The sequence below is a fragment of the Sander lucioperca genome, chromosome 23, assembly GCF_008315115.2.
Source record: "Sander lucioperca isolate FBNREF2018 chromosome 23, SLUC_FBN_1.2, whole genome shotgun sequence".
NCBI classification, from domain to species: domain Eukaryota; kingdom Metazoa; phylum Chordata; class Actinopteri; order Perciformes; family Percidae; genus Sander; species Sander lucioperca.
Window position 1 is genome coordinate 4951431 of NC_050195.1, and position 21331 is coordinate 4972761.

The 21331-nt window shown below is 39.9% G+C and overlaps 1 protein-coding gene and 1 long non-coding RNA gene across 2 annotated transcripts in view; one reads left to right on the forward strand and one right to left on the reverse strand.

Annotated features, from left to right (window-relative positions):
- LOC116057839 (protein NLRC3-like) overlaps positions 1-21331 on the forward strand; it is a 556293-nt gene that overhangs the window by 209393 nt on the left and 325569 nt on the right. The gene's annotated exons all lie outside the window — the stretch shown is intronic.
- The window catches only part of LOC116061929, a 137686-nt gene that overhangs the window by 93978 nt on the left and 22377 nt on the right, over positions 1-21331 (reverse strand). The window contains exon 2 of the long non-coding RNA XR_004107853.2: positions 20055-20060. This is a non-coding gene — a long non-coding RNA (uncharacterized LOC116061929). The remainder of the gene's footprint in view (positions 1-20054; positions 20061-21331) is intronic.

A 21331-nucleotide genomic window follows, 5' to 3' on the forward strand; every position in this document is an offset into this window, starting at 1 on the left:
TAGCTGCTGTCGAGTATAGTGTTAACTAGCTAGCAGTAGGCTAACGTTAGCTGCTGTTGAGTATAGTGTTAACTAGCTAGCGGTAGGCTAACGTTAGCTGCTGTTGAGTATAGTGTTAACTAGCTAGCGGTAGGCTAACGTTAGCTGCTGTTGAGTATAGTGTTAACTAGCTAGCGGTAGGCTAACGTTAGCTGCTGTAGAGTATAGTGTTAACTAGCGTCCCGTGCAGCGGTGTTTGTGTTGCCTGTATCGTCTTCAGAGCACCAGAGAGAAGAGCAGACATATCAGTGGCTCCAGATTTCGGTAGCCAGGGTTGGCAGGAAGAAGATTTTTACAGTAAATGTTCCAGTTAATGATCCAGGCAGCACATTCTCGTCTCCCTCCTTCATTTTACAGTCGAATGGTGGCTAGAACGGCTCCGGGTCAAACGTCAATATGGAATAGATTAATCTGCGTTATTTTTTTTAACGCGTTATTTTTTCTCAGATTAATTAATCGAAATGAATGCGTTATTTTGACAGCCCTATCAGAAACACTTTCTTTGTTAACAAAAATCTGTCTTCATTGCCCAATAAAGTAAACATAACATTATTACAAATATTACAACTATTAAAACCATAACTTACATGTCACACACATATAAAAGGCACTCAAATGTATAAAACAAAACAAGACTCACAAGACCACAAACAAACAAAAAAACTAAAAACAGCTATTCTGAAATTCCAGACCAGTCTGATGCCTGTTGGCCAGTAACCTTTCCCTCCAACCCCCATTTCTTTCATTAGTGTCCTGTATCATCACCAACAACAATGTACAGGTGCATGAACAGGAATGAGTTACACATGATTACAATAAAACAGTACCAATACAATAATGAATGGCTACAACATGAACGCAGAAACTTCTGCTCATTTTCAGCCTGAAAGCTGCTGGGTTTCCTCAGGCGTCCCTGTGTGATACAGGACGGTATATGTTCCTCAGGCGTCCCTGTGTGATACAGGACGGTAAATGTTTCTCAGGCGTCCCTGTGTGATACAGGACGGTAAATGTTCCTCAGGCGTCCCTGTGTGATACAGGACGGTAAATGTTCCTCAGGCGTCCCTGTGTGATACAGGACGGTAAATGTTCCTCAGGCGTCCCTGTGTGATACAGGATAGTATATGTTCCTCAGGCGTCCCTGTGTGATACAGGACGGTAAATGTTCCTCAGGCGTCCCTGTGTGATACAGGATGGTAAATGTTCCTCAGGCGTCCCTGTGTGATACAGGACGGTATATGTTCCTCAGGCGTCCCTGTGTGATACAGGACGGTATATGTTCCTCAGGCGTCCCTGTGTGATACAGCACGGTAAATGTAAAGCACGTATCGATGTCTCCAAAGCAAGTAGTGTTATGCACTGATATCAAACAAAATTCGCTGCTAATGGAGTTGAGTTAACACTGTAGACATGCATGGAGTCCATTCAAGGCAGAGAAATGTGGGACTGTTCCCCGTGCCAGACCGGGGCGGGAGACACGCTGTTGGATGCCGTCCTCCTCTCCTGGAAATATTGTAAACAAATTAATAACATAACTAATTCCACTGGTGGGACCGTTGAGCTCTGTTTCAGACTGATACCTCCGATTTAGGCTGGTCCTCATCCTCAACACGGGCCTTTTTCAGTCACGGAAAATACTGTTCAATACTCATCTGGATTGAAGCAGCAAACATTCAGTGTAAGAGTAAAAAAATGACATAACATTATTCATAATAAGTTTATTTGATTCACAGCTGCTACATATAGTGTTTTGACCTCGACAATCCAACTGCATTTTGCCGCAAACTTACGACTAGTTAACTTTCTAAAGCGGGCGCAATCGCTGGTTTGCTAAGAGTCGGGTCGGGACTCCAACATTAACACACTGACAACATTGTATTCAGAATCTAAAATAATTTTATAGCACTTTTTAATGTGTGATTGTGTAAAGGTGTTCACGAGATACTAACCCTTCGTGAACTTGTGAATTTTGCCAGCAGTCTTCTCCATAGACAGTGTTTCCATGGAGACAGATGCTGTGTGCACGGGGGGGTGATCGAGGGGCTGTGTGTGTGTGTGTGTGTGTGTGTGTGTGTGTGTGTGTGTGTGTGTGTGTGTGTGTGTGTGTGAGAGAGACGGAGCAGGGAAAGGAAATGCAGCTGAACGAATGCTGCGTGTTTTAAATAGCGTAAACCGTCACAATATAGTCTCTGTGTGGGAAACACTGGATTTTTAAAAATGTTTCAATTACAAACATGGTTGCAAATATATATGTACAGGACTGTGTAGAGCACAAAACAATACTGTTGTAATTTTTAAATCAATTCTTTAAGCCGAAAATACTTACATTTATGGGTCTCTCTGGTCGATCTGGTTGCCAGTGTTGCCGGCTGCGCAGTGCATTATGGGTAACCCTTGCTTTCAAGTTTGCTTGTGTCTTTGCTTAAAACTGAGGGGTATCTACCCCTTCCCCTTAGCCCTACCCCTCGATCAAAACAAGAATTGTGATAGTCCTTACTCTCACGTGAACGCCCAAAACTAAGGGGAGAAATGAGACGCAGCCCAAGTGTTGTTTTTTACAGCTTGTGACCAGACCAAAGTTGGGACTAGAGGTCCGTTTCAGAAAGCAGGTTTAGTGAAAACTCTGAGGTAGTTAAAGGAACACGCTGACTTATTGGGACTTTAGCTTATTCACAGTAACTCGCAGAGTTAGACAAGTCCATACATACCCTTCTCATCTCCGTGCGTGTTGAAACTCTGTCTGACGGCTCCACTACTAGCCTAGCATAGCTTAGCACAGATCCTGGACGTAACCGGCTCCATCTAACCTAGCTTAGCACAGATCCTGGAGGTAATAGGTTCCAACTAGCCTAGCTTAGCACAGATCAAGGTCACATCAGACACAGCCATCTTCTAACCGTATACATACTGGGAACTATATTCTCAGAAAGGCGAAGCACTGCTACTCTCTGTTATGGGCTTCTCAGGTGCTGCAAGCATATCACTCCGTCCAAGTAGCAGAAGTAGCAGTGCTTCGCCTTCTGAGAATATAGTTCCCAGTTTACATAGGAGAAGAAAGCCACGGTTGGGTTTAGGAAACGTGACACTCGGGACACGATCCCCGGTCTCCTCGGTGAAAGTCCTGTGTTTGACCCATCCTCCCCCCCAACCAACGTCCCTACGCGGATTTTTGCTCTTTCATACTACTCGCTACGGCTACAGACAAAAACACACACACACACACACAGACACACACATACATATAGACACTCACACACACACACACACATATAGAGACACAAACACACACACATATAGACACACACACACACACACATAGAGACACACACAGAGACACGCACACACACACACACACACACACACACACACACATAGAGACATGCACACACACATATAGACACACACACACACACACACATACACATACATATAGACACACACACACACACACACATAGAGACACGCACACACACACACACACACACACACACACACACACACATAGACACACATACATTAAAGGAGAACAGGGAGTGAAGCATGTTTCCAAATGCAGATGTTTGAAGTCTCTTTAGTCTGATCTGTCACCAACAACAGGTGATACCTCAACATGTGTCTGATGCTTCCTGTCAGAAAATGATGTCACTTTGTGTTCTGACAGTAAACAGGATCATAAATGATGCACTGCAGACATGTTTGTACGGGGAGGTAATAGATTACATTTCAGATGAAGAGAACCTGCATCTCTCTTTGCTCAGTGCACATCTGATCAGTTCTAAAGATGACTGAGGATGAAGCAGAGCTCTCAGTCAGTCAGCTGTGTGTTGATGAAGATGACAGTGGTGATGAGGATAGCCTCAGTCTGTGGTTTGAAATGAGAGCAGCAGAAGTGCTGTCCATGTTTCTGTCTTTACTTAGTTTATTTTTTATTATATAAAGTCTTATTTGTGTATTTCAATTTGTCAATTTTCTTTAAATCTATCCTAAATTACACAGTTTACATTTTAAGAGTCAGAGTCACAAATATACCTTTGTTTAACTAACCTTTGTTTAACTAACTAAAGTAACTAAATTTTAAACAACACTCATTTTAGGGGAAAGATCATTGATTAGGACGTAGTAATGTTGAGCTACACATTTAAAACAGCAACACATCTGATCTTCATCCAGATTGAGGAGCTGCGGTTTGTCAGAGATCAGCTGTGCTTCTGTGGTCTCAGCTCTGAAGTCCAACCCCTCCCATCTGAGAGAGTTGGATCTGAGTATCAACTACCTGGAGGATTCAGGAGTGAAGCGTCTGTGTGCTGGATTGGAGAGTCCAAACTGTAGACTGGAGACTCTAAGGTCAGTTCATCTGTTTTATTCTTGTACAGTGTACATTTATCAAAATTAAATCCATGACAGAAGTTTGAAATTTCTATCAGTTTACTTGTTTTCTGTGTTTGTCTGAGTACAAATCACAACAACTCTTTGTTTTCAGTTTGTCAGACTAAACAGTTTGTCTCCAGATGTATTCTGGTCTCAAACTGGATCAGTGTTTGTTAGAAAACTATAAGATTTATTCTTCAATGTGCTGCAAAATTAGTTTGTACATGTGAAAGGCATTTATAATTTAAAAATAAAAGAAATAGGGCTGCACAATTTGTAGAAAAAGTCATATTGTGATTTACAATACTATAATTAATACAATAATATGATTGCAAAAACTTTCTAAACTTGAATATACAAATAAAATATAAATACAAAATACTTAATATTTAAAAAAATAATTGAATAAAAAAACAATATTTTCTACATAAACATATTTTTATTTATTTGATTTATTTAGCACATGAAAAAAGTAAATAAAAATGGTTTGCAAAAGAAACCCAGAAAACCCTCAAGATGTTGGGTTCCTTAAAAAAGTTCAACAAAATATATAGAATATAAAAACATAAAAACATAGTCTATAAAAAAGGAAGAAAGGAAGAATTAAATGAGTAGAGACAATAAAGAATGAAGAAAGAGAGAGAAGGAAAAGTAATAGAAAAAAACAAGGGACATGTTTACTACAGTTAAATATTTTTTCACAGTATTTTAAATGATAGAGGAGAAAGTTTGGTTTGGTTTGCTCAACAGCACAAATGAAAAATAGAACAAATAAGAAAAATACAAATTCTCATTAAAATAATACATTTTATATGCCACATTAAGGATGGGTGTAATAAAAGAACTATTGATTAAGTTACAAAATATACTTTATACAACCTCTTGGTAAAGTCTGAAAACACCAAGCTTCTTAAGACCCAGTGGCTTCTTCTGTTGTTTCTACTGTCGGTAAAGTGAAGGCTGTTACAACGTGGAGACTGTAGTGGACACTGAGTGAGACGCACACAGACCACCTTTTAGTTTACTTAAATCACAGTTTATGAGGTTAGTTATTCACACAGAGTGACATCATGACTGTGATTAGATTAATCGTGCAGCATTAAAAAAGAGTTCAATGCCTTTTCCCTCTTTCTCTCTCTCTCTCTCTCAAACACACACACACACACACACACACACACACACACACGTTAAAGGAGAACAGAGAGTGAAGCATGTTTCCAACTGCAGATGTCTGAAGTCTCTTTAGTCTGATCTGTCACCAACAACAGGTGATACCTCAACATGTGTCTGATGCTTCCTGTCAGGAAATTATGTCACTTTGTGTTCTGACAGTAAACAGGATCATAAATGATGCACTGCAGACATGTTTGTGCGGGGAGGTAATAGATTACATTTCAGATGAAGAGAACCTGCATCTCTCTTTGCTCAGTGCACATCTGATCAGTTCTAAAGATGACTGAGGATGAAGCAGAGCTCTCAGTCAGTCAGCTGTGTGGTGATGAAGATGACAGTGGTGATGAGGATAGCCTCAGTCTGTGGTTTGAAATGAGAGCAGCAGAAGTGCTGTCCATGTTTCTGTCTTTACTTAGTATATATTGTATTATATAGTCTTATTCGTGTATTTAAATTTGTGAATTTTCTTTAATTCTATCCTAAATTACACAGTTTACATTATGAAGAGTCAGAGTCACAAAAGTACCTTTGTTTAATGTAATATTTATTTTTTTAAATGTATTTAGAAAGAAAGCAAAACATGATAGCATTAATATTAAAACTGCACATAGAACCCTCAACTAATTTTAAACAATACTTATTTTAGGGGAAAGATCATTGATTAGGACGTAGTAATGTTGAGCTACACATTTAAAACATCAACTGATTGGATTATAAATACATTTTTATCTTCATCATTTATTCTTTATTCAGATTGGAGAGTTGTGGTTTGTCAGAGATCAGCTGAGCTCCTCTGGTCTCAGTTAGGTCAGAGTCCTGAGTCAACCAGAGGATTGGGTTTGTTCATCTCCTCGAGTAGACATTTTGCGCCTTGCACTAAAAATAAACTACAAAGAGCCTCACATCTCGCGGTGTTTCATGCACCATTTTGATCACACTTGGCTTAGCTACCCACGTGGTCTCGTCACATCCCCCTCTTTCACTCACACACACACAGACACAGACACATACACACACACACACACACACAGACCACATGTTTGCTTGCTTTTGTTGTAGTTGTAACAAGTAATTAGGTTTATTGATTGAAGAACTATTGAAGAACTATTGTTTGTGATTATTTGTGTATATATTGTAGTAACAGCTAGTTGAACAGATCAGTGCTCGAATTTCACCCTTCCTGTTCACTTTATAAATATGAGATAAATTAATCAAATTAATTAAGATCTGTATTTTAAAGGTAACATCACCTATGAGACTGTTTTCACAGTTCAGTTATTGGTCCCTGATTCCAGGTGGTGCCCCGTTTTGATTGTTTTTCAATTTGGTAAAGTTATTAATACACATATTCATAACTTTATTAATATTAAAACATCCTTGATAAATTGCCAATAATGTGTCTGTACCCTTACCAATTCCCAACAGTGTTGTGTATACTTTACACAGAGTGAGCACCATACATGCATACATATCTCTCTCTCACTCTCACTCTGTCTCTCCCTCACTCTGTCTCTCTCTCTCTCATTCTCAGGAAGTGTCCTGAGCGTCAGGACCAGCTGAGTGAGGGGACTCTTCTCTTTGCTCAGCTCTTGGTATTGCAGGGCTTTCTGCTGATAGGAGTGGATGTCACTGTTTTTTAGATGTAGCCAATATTTGATTGCACGTTTTTGAATTTTGATGAATAATGGGAGTTGGCCTAATTCAGCTCTGCAGGCGTTGTTGGTGGTTTTTCTGTGCACCTGTAAGATGCTTTTACAGAACTCTAGATGCAGGATTTCAACTGGGTTTTTGTCTAAATTGGTCGAATTCTGGTAGGAAATAGGAGGATTGGTTCTATTACAGATTCAAATAATTTGAGCCAGATTCTAATTGGGATTTTAATGTAGAATTGACTTTTTATTGCATAGAATGCCCTGCGTGCTTTCTCTCAGCTCCATTATCACTGGGTTAAAACTTCCAGTGGAACTTATTTTCAGTCCTAAATAATTGTAGTGTGTACAGTTGTCTAATTTATTTGTTCCTAATGTGAAGCTGTATGTGTTTCCTTGAGATCTGGATCTTTTTTGAAAAGTCATTATCTTTGTCTTTTGAATGTTTGCTCCAGCAGGTCCAGGTTCTGCTGTACGCCCTGTTCTGTAGGGGACAACAGAACCAGGTCATCTGCATAGAGCAGGAACTTGATCTCAGTGTCATGTAGAGTGAGACCAGGTGCTGCTGATGTCTCTAGGATGGTGGCCAGTTGGTTAATATAGATGTTGAATAGAGTGGGACTCAAACAGCAGCCCTGTCTCACTCCACGCTTCTGACAGAAGCTTGTTGTTCTTTTGTTGCCAATTTTAATACTGCACTTATTGTTAGTGTACATTGATTTAATGATGTCATATGTTTTAGCCCCTACACCAGATTCAATAACTTTGTAGAATAGACCACTGTGCCAAATAGCGTTGAATGCCTTTTTGAAATCTAGGAAGCATGCAAAGATTTTGTTTTTGTTTTGGTGAACATTTTTGTCTATCAGGGTGTTTAGGGTGTAAATATGATCTGAAGTACGGTGTTTTGGCGAACATGTTTGTCTATCAGGGTGTGTAGGGTGTAAATATGATCTGAAGTATGGTGTTTTGGTATAAATCCAATTTGACTTTTACTCAAGACATTGTGTTTGGTAAGGAAGATTATGAGTTTGGAGTTGATGATGCTACAATGAAGCTTCCCCAGATTACTGTTCACACAGATGCCTCGGTAATTATTTGAGACAAATGTATATCGAGATTTGTATATTGGTGTGATGAGACCATGATTCCAGATATCAGGGAAGTAACCTACACTCAGAATCAAATTAAAGAGTTTCAGAATGGCCAATTGAAATTGTGGGCTTGTGTATTTCAGCATCTCGTTCATGATGCCATTGAGCCCACTGGCTTTTTTGGGTTTTAGTGCCCAGAGTTTGTCTCTTAGTTCCTGTTCATTAATGGGGGAGTCGAGAGGATTCTGGTTGTCTTTTACAGCCAATTCTAGTTCATTCAGTTTTTTTATTATTTGGTTTTAATTTGGGTCTGGGTTCCTTGGTAATAGCTCATAGAGTGTTTCAAAATGGCCAACCCATATGTCTTCATTCTGTATTGCCAATTCTACAGGTTTGGATTTTTTAAGATTTTTCCATTTTTCCCAAAAATGGTTTGTGTTTATGGACTCCTCAATTAATGTCAGTTGTTTGTGTGTGTGTTGATACACCCCGAGCTAACGTTAGCTCGGGGTGTATCTACCTAATTACTATAGCAATTTGTACCAGAAAAAAAACTAAAAAATTATTATTAAAAATGTAATAACAACTTTTAAAAATAATTACTTCCTTCACCAGTAAATTGCTGTTAAATGACAAAAACAGATGAGAAAAGGGTATTTTGAGGCGCCGAAGCCGCATGCACCATTAACGTGAACAGAAAATTGCGTTGCCTGTATCTTTTCACGGTAAGCACGCTTGTGGAAAGCAGTCGCACAACAGCTGAAATGTTGTGTTGCGCAACAACGTAGTGTTTAAACTTTGCGGAGACATCCTAATAGAATACTGGCATTTTTTGAAATAAGATTTTCCATTTTTGTAAGTTTAGATTTGTTTTTATATATAAAAAACACAAATATTGAACAGGTGGTTGCCAAAGGGAGCAACTGACTCAATCTGGTTGATATACAGAGATATTTAACATCCTTAGTTAAGTTCAAAGTGACCAACCATGACAGCAGATCACAGGAAATGTTGGCTTTAAAAGTTCATCATATATCAAACTGGTGAACTAATTCAAGTCAGAGACGCTACAAAGTTCTACTTGTTCTATTTACAATAATGTTTGACTGATTTGTTTCAGTTAGTGTGTGTGTGTGTGTGTGTGTGTGTGTGTGTGAGTGAGTGTGCATGCGCGCGCATGTGTGTGCGTGTGTTTTGCATGGTTGCCAAGGGCAACCGGGAAACCATTACTGTCTAGCCCTGCAAACACACACACACACACACACACACACACACACACACACACTAATTGAAACCAATCAGTCAATCATTATTGTAAATAGATCAAGTAGAACTTTGTAGCGTCTGTGACTTGAATTAGTTCACCAGATTGATATCTGATGAACTTTTAAAGCCAACATTTCCTGTGATCTGCTGTCATGGTTGGTCACTCGGAACTCAACTAAGGATGTTAAATATCTCTGTAACTTAGTTAGCATGGCCTTATGAATGATGACAGGTATGATGACGTCTTTTAGGACCTTTACTGAGGACAGAGGGAGTCGGATGCTGTACAGGTTGGAAAGCCTCTTGAGCAAAATCTGTCATCTGTGATATTGGGCTGTATAAATAAAATGGACTTGACTATGAATGTTGGGAAAGTCAGATTTGAAATGATTTGTTCAGGGCATGAAATTGGCACCCGCCCACCCGCCCACCCGCCAAATGCAGGTAACTTTTGTGATTGGCAGGTGAAACTGTCAATCTACCTGCCACGTTGGCGGGTAGCCAATGAGAATTGAGTGATTCAGACACCTAACTATCGGTAAGCAGGGTACGCCGTAGCTTACGGGCCTTGTCCAATCAGGGGCCCGCATCACTGGAAGACATTGATTGACAGCCGGGGCCCCCTATTGCATTTTCATTACTCACACAATCCCAGCAGTCCCATGTGCAGCCACTGACCAAGCGGGAGTGAGAACGGGTAAAGTTAATTTCCTAGTTTCTGATATGAAGACGAGACGTGTGTGTGACTCGAACATCTCACATTTACCAACAAAACGTACAGCGAAAGACCGTGCAAAACATTTCAGACCGTCCTGCCAACATGTATACATTTTAACATCAATGTACGCTGTCACTGAACCTGCTGCGGTTTCAATGCTGTCGGCTCTCTGCAGCGGGCAGGGCTGCTCCGTGTTCCCCGCGACTGACGCGCACACACAATCACACACAAACACACACACACACACACACACACACAATCACACGCAAACACACGCAAACACACGCACAGACACACACACAATCACACACAATCACACACAAACCCAAACGGTGGAAGGCAGGAAAAAATGCAGATGAGACCTACAGGATGATCCAAATTGAGGACAGCTACTCTCGTTATTCTAAGTGTAATGATAAGTTAAAGTCCAACAAGTACTTTATCAAACCGTATTGTGTGTCCCAGGCCAGGATTGAAAATTAACTAACGATGTAAAGATTAATAAGCCACTGACAATGACAGATATGTTCATATTTGATTCATTCAATACATTCTTATTTTGTGTCTTAAATCCACCAGCCTTTTTCATATTTTACCAACATTTGCAGCATCCTGAGCCTTTTTGGTAAGGTTCCTAGGAAATCTCAGCCCAGAATAATGAATTAATAGTAATAAGTATTATTCTCCCCAAAACAAGTTTCCTTTTTATTTATTTTTTTTATTTTTAAGAACTATACAAAAAGAATTCTTGTGTTATGGTGCGCATTCACCAGTGTTTTGTTGTTGTGGTGCACGTACGCTACTCCTGATTTTCTCTTATATGCAGTGGCGTAACGAGCCAACACCGGGCCCCTATGCAGGATTATCAAGGCAGGCCCCCATACTACAGCACGTGATGACGGCGCAATGTCCACCAGTAGGCTACCATCAATAGGACAGGATAGGATCATAGAGACACAGCAATTCCTGTTTTTCACCTTTATGACACAAAAAAAGTGGCTGGTAAAAAGTGGCTGGTGGTCAAAAAAGTTAACTTCATGCCCTGGATTTGTTTCTATGATTAGTGTCCATGTGAGGATACTCATGTTTTCTAGAGCTGTACAGCAAGTGAACAAATTAAAGATCAGATGTGTTCAGAAGACTCATCTCTACCTGAAACATTAGGATGTTAGTGAAGATAAGCTACACTTCATTCACAAGACAATGAAACATGTTGATTTATAATAAAGTTTAATACGATGTTCCTGTTTAACCTGTCAAAATTACAGCTTATTATGTGTAATTATTGTAAATGTATTGCATTCAGTAAACACGTCTAATTCATGTCAATGCAGCAGAGTAATGTTGAGCTACAGATTTAAAACCTCAATATAACTGAATAACACTAAATAATTCACTCAAGTCTTTATTGAAGTAGGAGCATGTTGTCATTAACATTAATTAGAGCTCTTTTTCACTTGTATTTTACAGTTTTTATCCTGATCCTGTTGTGTTCAGGTGTTTCTTTTTTCTAAACCTTCAGCTCTGAAAAGATTATTAAACATTGAATGATTTCAAGCCGGAACATTGTCTTCTAAAGTTACATCATTTATTCTTTATTCAGATTGTGGGGCTGCAGTTTGTCAGAGATCAGCTGTGCTGCTCTGGCCTCAGCTCTGAAGTCCAACCCCTCCCATCTGATGGAGCTGGACCTGAGTACCAACGAACTGAAGGATTCAGGAGTGAAGCTGCTGTCTGGTTTTCTGGAAAGTCCAAACTGTAGACTGGAGACTCTGGGGTCAGTTCACTGACTTTCTGTAACTATTATAGATCTAATATGTTTAACAATTGAATTTGAATTCATGTACAAACACGACATCCATAAAGTTATAAATGTTGTCTTTGTTCATATTTTAGTTTCTTGTAGTAAATTTAGTCTGCAGTCACAAGAGAAACTGAAACTGTAGAAAATGTCCAGTTAGTTGTTAAAGTAAATTAATGTTTATAATTGTTGGTAAATGGTCACATATGGTTTTAAATTGCTTGTGTTTACCTGCTGAAGTAGAAATATTTATTAGTTTCTGTTAATTTCAGTGTTTTCACAACTGTCTGATCAATGATAATGATTTTTCAGAACACACTGCTGTTTAGAGGATGAATATAGTGTTATTCCTTTATTGGCTGACATGATGATGATCCACAATGACAAAATCTCTCTACGTATTTTAGGGAAAATGTCATTGATTAGGACATAGTAATGTTGAGCTACACATTTAAAACAACACATCTGATTGGATTTTAAATAGATTTTTATCTTCATTTATTCTTCATTCAGATTGAGGGGCTGCGGTTTGTCAGAGATCAGCTGTGCTTCTCTGGTCTCAGCTCTGAAGTCCAACCCCTCTCATCTGAGAGAGCTGGACTTGAGTCTCAACAACCTGAAGGAGTCAGACGTGAAGCAGCTGTGTGATCTGAAGGAGAGTCCAGACTGTAGACTGGAGACTCTGGAGTAAGTAGAGGGTTGGATTCAGTCCATGCTGGTTTCAGTAGTATCAAACTAAACACAGTTAGTATCAAAGCAAAGATCCAGTATTTTCTGTAAACCTCCAACCTTGTCAGTGAAGCTGTGAGAGGAGAGAGAGAACAGTCAGACAATCAGACTGTCTGTTCTCTCTGAACCCAACAGCAGTAAATCATCATTAAAGTGAGCAGTGAACATCTCTTTCTCTCGTTTCTGCAGTAATGATGCGTTCAGGACTCTCAGCAGTTTATTTCCACTGTGTAATTCAGTGAAATCTGCAGTCAACAGACTTGATGCCCAAAGTCTCTGCAGGTCTGTGTGCTTCACTCCAACATGTTAACATGAGAGCTGAAAGGAAGCAGGCTGCGATACACAGCTGCTCCACTTAGTGTCTGAACAGGACTGAAGTCTGACTGACAGCTGATGAAGGGAGTCTCTGGATTTATCACAGCGGTGATAATGTCATCACTGCATTTTTTACATTTATTTTATTCCAGGTGAAAGTTACAGGGGTCAGTAGCCTGGATGCCAGCCGAACTTAGCCCCGCCCACAACATTTGAGGTTGGGAAGTTCGGTCTGGACTAGAGGGCTGCATTGGGATTGGGTCCCGCCTGCCAACGCAAATCTCGCGGGAGCGGGTGGTTTTAAATTTGCTGCGGGCGGGAGCGGGCGGCTAAAAAAAAGTAAGAAATGTAACCTGGAACCCCCCCACGCCAGCAGAAACCATAGATATACATATATACTGACTGAGTATAAACTGTATAGGCCATCTATGAGTAGACACCAGCGTGTCTGAGCCTCCCAGGACGGGGGAGCTCCGAGCCAAGGCTCCGTCCACCCTCATCCTCGGCTCCTTCCTCCCCCTCTCTCCCTCTCCTTCTGCTCCTTCCTCCCCGTCTAACAGCAGCAAGCAACTGCCTTCTTTGCCTTCATCTCCCTATTAACCTATAAAATGACGTGTTTTCTCATGCGGGACGGGAGAAGACAAAACATCAATGCATCTCTATTATTGTGAGGGCATAAATTCTCAGAGTTTTGGGGGTGCGGGAGGGAGTGGACGTACACGTTGCGGGAGCGGGCGGGAGTGTAACACACACATTGCGGGTGCGGGCGGTAATGGTCAGAAATTTGCCGGGAGTGGGCGGGAGCGGGATGAAGAAAACAGTCCCGCGCAGGGCTCTAGTCTGGACTGTAACATTATATGGTCGTGCGAGATAAAGAATGACTGAAGAGAGAGAGCGCCCAGCGGCTTTAGAACAAAGCTGTGAATCAGAGAAATAAAACGTGTCATCACTAGAAATGTAACTGTAGCAAGCATCTCACTATCACTAACGTTATCCACATTAATATAGACACGAAAAAAATGATGTATCCAGCTACAAACAAGTCTAAAAGTCGGAAATTAGAACGGAAGTACAAAGAGTGGTTGCTATGGAGACGATACACTGTCTTGTCTTGTGTGTTGAGTTCTGTTGACAGTTGAGTTCCTTTGCTCTGATTGGTTGTAGGTCTATCCGTTGCTCTGATTGGTTGTAGGTCTATCCAATTGAGTGCAGAGGCATTTTCTTTCCTGGTTCTGTTGAACCGTGCCCCATAATCACAGCCCAGTGGAGCAGAATCAGACTCATATTCTGACTAGAATCTGAGTCTGACAACGTCAGGCTAAGGGGTCAGTGTTTCCCACAGAATTAGATTCTATTTGCAGTGGTAGCTAACCCGAGGTGGGGGGTGCACACGTGGAAAGAGATGCAGACTTCTTATATTAATTGTACTGCAAATATTTTTGGCAACTTAAATAGCTTGAACAAACAATCTGCCCCCAGTCCCATCCTCAAGGCTATAAGGGTGCCGGGGCAGTCACAGCACACAATGTACTCTTTGACAAAACTAAAGCTACCACAAGTTGTAATTCTGTTTAACAGCCAGATGCTGTTCACCTCTTTGTGACCTTCTGCTTGCAAGACAAAACAAATAACCTAATTGTTCCTGTATATGTTGTTAACTTGTTGAACATGAACAAAATTCTAATGTTTGCAACTTACCCAATTACCCTAATGGGGATTGTTTTGTGTCTCTGACACATAAAATAACAATAACAACATAACAAGTGTAATGTTTTCTATTTTGAAATATTAATAAATAAATAGTCAGTGATGTTGAATAGCCTGTAGGCCTACAGTAGTGTAACGGACCGTCCCTACAGTTCAGCAGACATGTGAACCGTGGATTCATTGTAAATGTAACCATCATAGTGTGAAATACAGTTTAACTGATGCTGTTACGTGAACGGGGCTCAGCAGAGAGGTGGAGCGAGCAGCTTATTCGGGGAATCAGGTCTATGCCGCTAAAGCACTCATAACTTTGAGTTTCATGCGTAGGCTACTCCCACATGGCTTGCATCAGGTGTTAAGCTGTACCAAAACACGGGGAAAAGTATTTAACGCGACATACGAGACGCTTTTATTTTTACAGGATATGAATTTCTCAATGTAATACTGCTAGACGGCAGCGCAGCCCACCATGCAGACAGACAGCAGTCGGAGCCCCGTGGATGGAGAGCTCTGCGTCCGTCAGCAGCGGTTTCTCGCTGCGCCGCCTGTCCCCAGAGCAGCATGGTCACCTGGAGAGTCCGGTACAGTCTGACTCTGCAAACGGAGATACCATCAGCGCTATACAGCAGAGTGTTCAGATCAGTCAAATCCGCGCCAGCCGCATACAGTAGTGACTGTGGATGAGAGGAAGGCTGGCTGCTAAAAAACGACGTTTTATGATATTCCTTTGGTGCCGGCTAAAACCTCTTTGGGGGGTGCCAAAACTTTCTCTGTGCAGGAAAAACCCTGAAAAAATACGAGCAATAAATTCATAATACTAACCATTACATACTCCAGCCAACTTCTTCTGTTAATTACCGGATCGCAAACCAAGTTTAAGGCTGAAACCGCCACCTACATTACTTTATTGGAGGATGTAGAATAATTAATGCCATTAATTAATCTGCATGGAGGATTAGGGTCTGCTGTGTTTGTGTGTGTGTGTGTGTGTGTGTGTGTGTGTGTGTGTGTGTGTGTGTGTGTGTGTGTGTGTGTGAGAGAGAGAGAGAGAGAGCATATACGGCAGTATATGACAGTCAACATCGATTGTTTGGCCGCCACAAATATATCAATGTATGGGAAACACTGGGGGTACATATGTCTTGTAATATGACATACTAATGAACACAATAATCTTTGGTTAGTTAATATTTACTGTCTTCTATCCTATGTTCAAGCTTGTCACTTCAGCTGCACACTAGAGGCTGGATAGCCCATTAAATATATGTGTTTGATTATTATGAAAAATGTGTAGGCTTCAGTACTTATGATATCAACAGGTAATGTTTAATTGAATATACACAGAAGGGAAGATTTCTCCATTCTCAGCTGAGGTGGACAGCATAGAGCTGCAGTGTTTTACCATTGCACTTTACACTGCATACATTAGCCTAGTAGCTAGCTCATAGCTTAATACCGTTAACCACCATACTGTTGTGATACGTTGCTTCATCACCACGGTATGAAAACTACATACCGTCACAGCCCTATTTATCTCTTCTGTTGTCTTCTCTCATCAGATGGAGGTCTCTGTCAAAGCGATCAGAAAGAGGATGTGTTGAAGGATCAGCTGAGTCCTGATGATCCGAGATCTTGAAGCAGCAGCATCACCTCTAACTGGGCCATGTTACTGGGAGGTAGAGTGGAGAGACTGACTGAGGGTCTGCAGGGTTCCACATTAGCAATGACACGTGGCCATGAAAGAAGTATGTCGGGCAAGTTGATTGGCCGACATTAGCCTCTCCTGGTCAGTGACGGTGGCTCTGTCTCCATCAGAATCAGCTGACTCAGCATACGTCAGACTACAGAGTGGAGCCAAGTGTGTAGAGCATATGTTTGCTAATGTAACGAGTTTCAAAGTGTGTAACTGGAGTAACAAATGATTTTGATTTGGGTTCACTACTCTCAACTCTCCTAGAAGAAACCCTGGAAAACAGAATCACGGAGTCAGTGAGTGAAAGAGCGAACCGCCATCTTCGTCTCCAAATCTCTGTCTCTTTATTACAAATTTCCCAAATCATTGTATAAAACAATACAACATTCCCCTAGTGTAAACATGTTTCAGTGTCAATTTGTTAATTTCAATTTAAACACCTTAGTACAGTTTTCTCTACTCTCCACATATCAGTGGGCAACATCTTTCACACTCACATTCATAAAAATAATCATGTCTTTACAAAAATAAGTATCACTCTTTCTTTAAAGTGCAATAATACCAAAAGGAGAAATCATGTTTTAATCTATATATATATATATATATATATATATATATATATATATATATATATATATATATATATATATATATATATATATATTTGTTTTCTTTTTAACTCCAGAAATCCACCATCATACTAATGTAATAATGTGAATAATAAACCCTCTTTGGCTGTAAATGAATATTTAACTGACTTTAAAGTCAAAACATGAATCATCATACATAGGGATAACTGTTCAACTTATGATACATTTTAAACAAAGACCAGACACCTAACTGCTTCTGTATAACTTTAGGAAGAACTCCCCTTTCGTTTTAAACAACATACCCCTCTTCTCTTAACATTAACAATCATTTATAGCCTGTCAGGATACCTTAAAAACCTGAAATAAACATTACCAGGGAGTGAGGACAACAGCACCCAGAATCACACATACAGCCACAATACACACCTGTTAACTAGCCGCCAGCACCATTGTTTACAAATCCCGTTTCCCGCGGTTATAAACGCGGCTCTTTAACTCGGCTTCACACATCATAAATTCCATAACTAACTCATCAAAGCTTCAATACACCACGTACACTTCAGGAGGAAACAGTTTTTTTTGTCATTTTTACCAAGTACCAACCTGGAAAACAGAATTACGGAGTCAGTGAGTGAAAGAGCGAACCGCCATCTTCGTCTCCAAACCTCTGTCTGAGAGAAGAGGGAGGTGTCCGTCACCTGGGCACCGTGGTGCAACGATACCCGCACTTCGGTTCCGCTTTCTTTGCTTCCCCTCTACGTTAATATTGTCTTACACAATAAAAGTTGAAATTCTACTAAACGCTGCGCTGGTTATTGTGTTATCACATAAGGGTGTATCACACTAACATTTCACATTTTCAAATCAATGGTGATTACCACACACACACACACACACACACACACAAACACACACACACACACACACATGCAGGTTTGTGGCACTATCTTTGTGGGGACCCGTCATGACATAATGCATTCCCTAGCCTCTAAATGCCTAACCTTAACCCTTCAAAAAGACATCATTATCCGGCCGTCTAGCTCGACCCTCGTCCCCCTGGTTATTAGCTACTCAGAGAGTCTGAGGAACCTGATACCAGCCATCAAAAGGAACTTCCAGGGGGTGGGGAAAGAGTGTGACGTGCTGAGAGACTGCCGTATGATCTCCGCCTACAGGAGGAACAAAATTCTGAAAGATATTTTAGTCCATACTAACCTCAACAAACATAATGAAAGTAGGGAGTCGCTTCAGGGTTTGGATGTTGGTTTTATGAGTCTCCCCCACATTTTTAACCCCCACAGCAGAGTTGGTTTTAACCCGGGGCAGGTCCTGCAGCACACAGCCATTAATGTGGTTCATGCAATTAGGTGCAGGGCCTGCCACGAATTGTATGTGGGGGAGACAAGAAATGCACTATATTTAAGAATCAAGCAACACCAGTATATTTTAAATAAGGGCGATGGCACAACTGTTCTATATGCACATTTTAAACTCCATGGCTCTCAAAATGTTCAGAGCATCCTGGGCCTGGAGAGCAACAGAGCCTGGACCACGGCTCAGCGTCGGGCGGCGGAGAGGAAGTGGATCCATCTTTTAAAAACCATAGACCTTACGGGTCTAAATGAAAAATACTGAAATGGATCCACTTCTCTTTTGAATCTAAGTTTTACGGGGTATTTTTAGAAATACGTCCTCCCACTGCTCTGGTCTCCTCTCTCCTCAGGTTTTATCTGGACCTCCTCTGCAGCGCATCATACCCAACCTTTTAACTTGACCTTTTTTATTGTTTTAATCCATATTTATGATTAATAATAACTGTTTTTGTTGTAATACAAAAACTTCTCAGATTTTATTATTCTTTCCTTTCAGGGGTTAATTTCTACCTGCAGAGGGGGTCCTACCTAATATGTTAATGTTTTTATGTTTTTTTAATAAATATTTTAAATATGCCTTCGTTGTCCTTTATAACTTTTATTCTGCCTTATCTATATTTTAATAATTTGATTGCGCTTCTGTCTTTATTGCTATTATTTATAATTTATTATTATTATTATTATTATTATTATTACAAATTGAATGATAATACACAGGCCATTGGTTTTATGCATTTTACAGTTTGGTTTTATTCTATGATGTAATTTAAATTATTTATGGTTATTTATTGTGTGGCACTTTTTACCTTTTAAAGCACTCTTAAACACAGCACTTATTATTAATTTTAATGGTATGTATGTAGAGTATATTTTTAACCTCAAGGGCAAATAATTCAGAAAGTATTTTAGACGCTTTAAGTGTTTTTATTTGAATTTTTGAGGTTAAATAATATGTCTTTAATAGTGGGATAGAATTTGTTTTGTATTGTGATGCCGGGCTATTTATTTACATAGCTCATATATATATATATGTATATATATATATATATTATTTTAATTATTTATTTTTTAATGTCTATTATAATGTATCTATGTACTATACCTTCTTTTAACCTGCTTTTAATATCGGGCCTTTTTTTAAACAGCTTTTATATAACCGAACCGAAGAGAGAGGGAGGGAGAGAGAGAGAGAGAGAGAGAGAGAGAGAGAGAGAAGAGAGAGAGAGAGAAAGAGAGAGAGGAAGATAGAGAGAAGGAGAGAGAGATTAAGTACATTTCATATCAGAAAATGACTTTTGATACTTAGTAAATATCAGATACTTTAAGACTTTTACTGCAGTAATATTCTAAAAGGAGACTTTAACTTCTACCAAAGTTATTTTCTGATAAAATAGTTGTACTGTTACTCAAGTATTGCTTTCAAGTACTTTATACTAGACTGCTCTCTTACCTTGTCAGGTCCAGGACTGTGAGGCCCTCCAGTGGCTGAAGCTGTTCTCCTGTTGACATTAAATGCAGACGCTGAATCAGATCAACAACCTGAAGCTTCTACAGAAGGCAGATGTCACATTTAAAAAAGACTCTGACCCAAATTCCTGACTGATCACTTGGCAGGAAACAAAGTTGTAATATTTAAAGAAATAAAGTCAAAATATTTTAAGAAAAAAAGTTGAAATATTTAAAGAAAAAAAAATCTAAATATAAAAAAAGAAGTAATATTTAAAAAGTCTCCAGTAGTAAAATGTAAAATATTGTAACATTAGAAAAGCTCTACATCTGATGAAAATCTATTTTCCCTAAATCCTGAATACTTTGTTACTGTACTCAAGTAGAAGTTTCTCATATCTGTACTTGACTTTATTTATATCTCAGCTCTGGGTTGCAGCAGCTGTGTGTAAATTCAAACGTAGACTAGTTGGAGCGTTAAGTTGTGACTCAGGTTGGAGTTTAGGTGCTACTAACATTTGGAGGGTGTCCCAGGATCATGGAGGCAAAGGTCACCGGACACAACTCTGGACACGGTTTTAAACTTGTCATTTGACCTCTGAAAGCTGAATATTACTGCAGTATTCAGACCGACTCTTACCTTGTCACGTCCTGAATATTACTGCAGTATTCAGACCCACTCTTACCTTGTCAGATCTTGAATATTACTGCAGTATTCAGACCCACTCTTACCTTGTCAGGTCCTGAATATTACTGCAGTATTCAGACCCACTCTTACCTTGTCAGGTCCTGAATATTACTGCAGTATTCAGACCCTCTCTTACCTTGTCAGGTCCTGAATATTACTGCAGTATTCAGACCCACTCTTACCTTGTCAGGTCCAGGACTGTGAGGCCCTCCAGTGGCCGAAGCTGTTCTCCTGTTGACATTAAATGCAGACGCTGAATCAGATCAACAGAGACAGAAGATGTTCTGCTACATCTCAGAGGGACATCTTGGTCTTTTTACTCCACTACATTTGTGTTCGTGGGGTTTCTGTTGCGTGTCAGTTGTGTGGCGTTTTCTATGTCTTTCCACCTCAGAAAGGTGTCTGACGTGGTGCTGCTGCTGCTAGCCTTGTCTGGACACATGGATGTTTCCCATTGATAAAATGAAATACCATGTTAAACATAAACATATTCTGATCTGATTACAGCAAAGACAACGTCGGCAGGATTGATGGCAAAATAGGCTACAGAATATTTTGCAGATTGATAGGTGCAATATTAGAAAATCAATATTTTTTTTTAAATTACATTTATATCAAAACCTCGAGACTTTCAAACATCAACATGTCATTTATGAAATGTATTTGTGTCAAAATGACATAT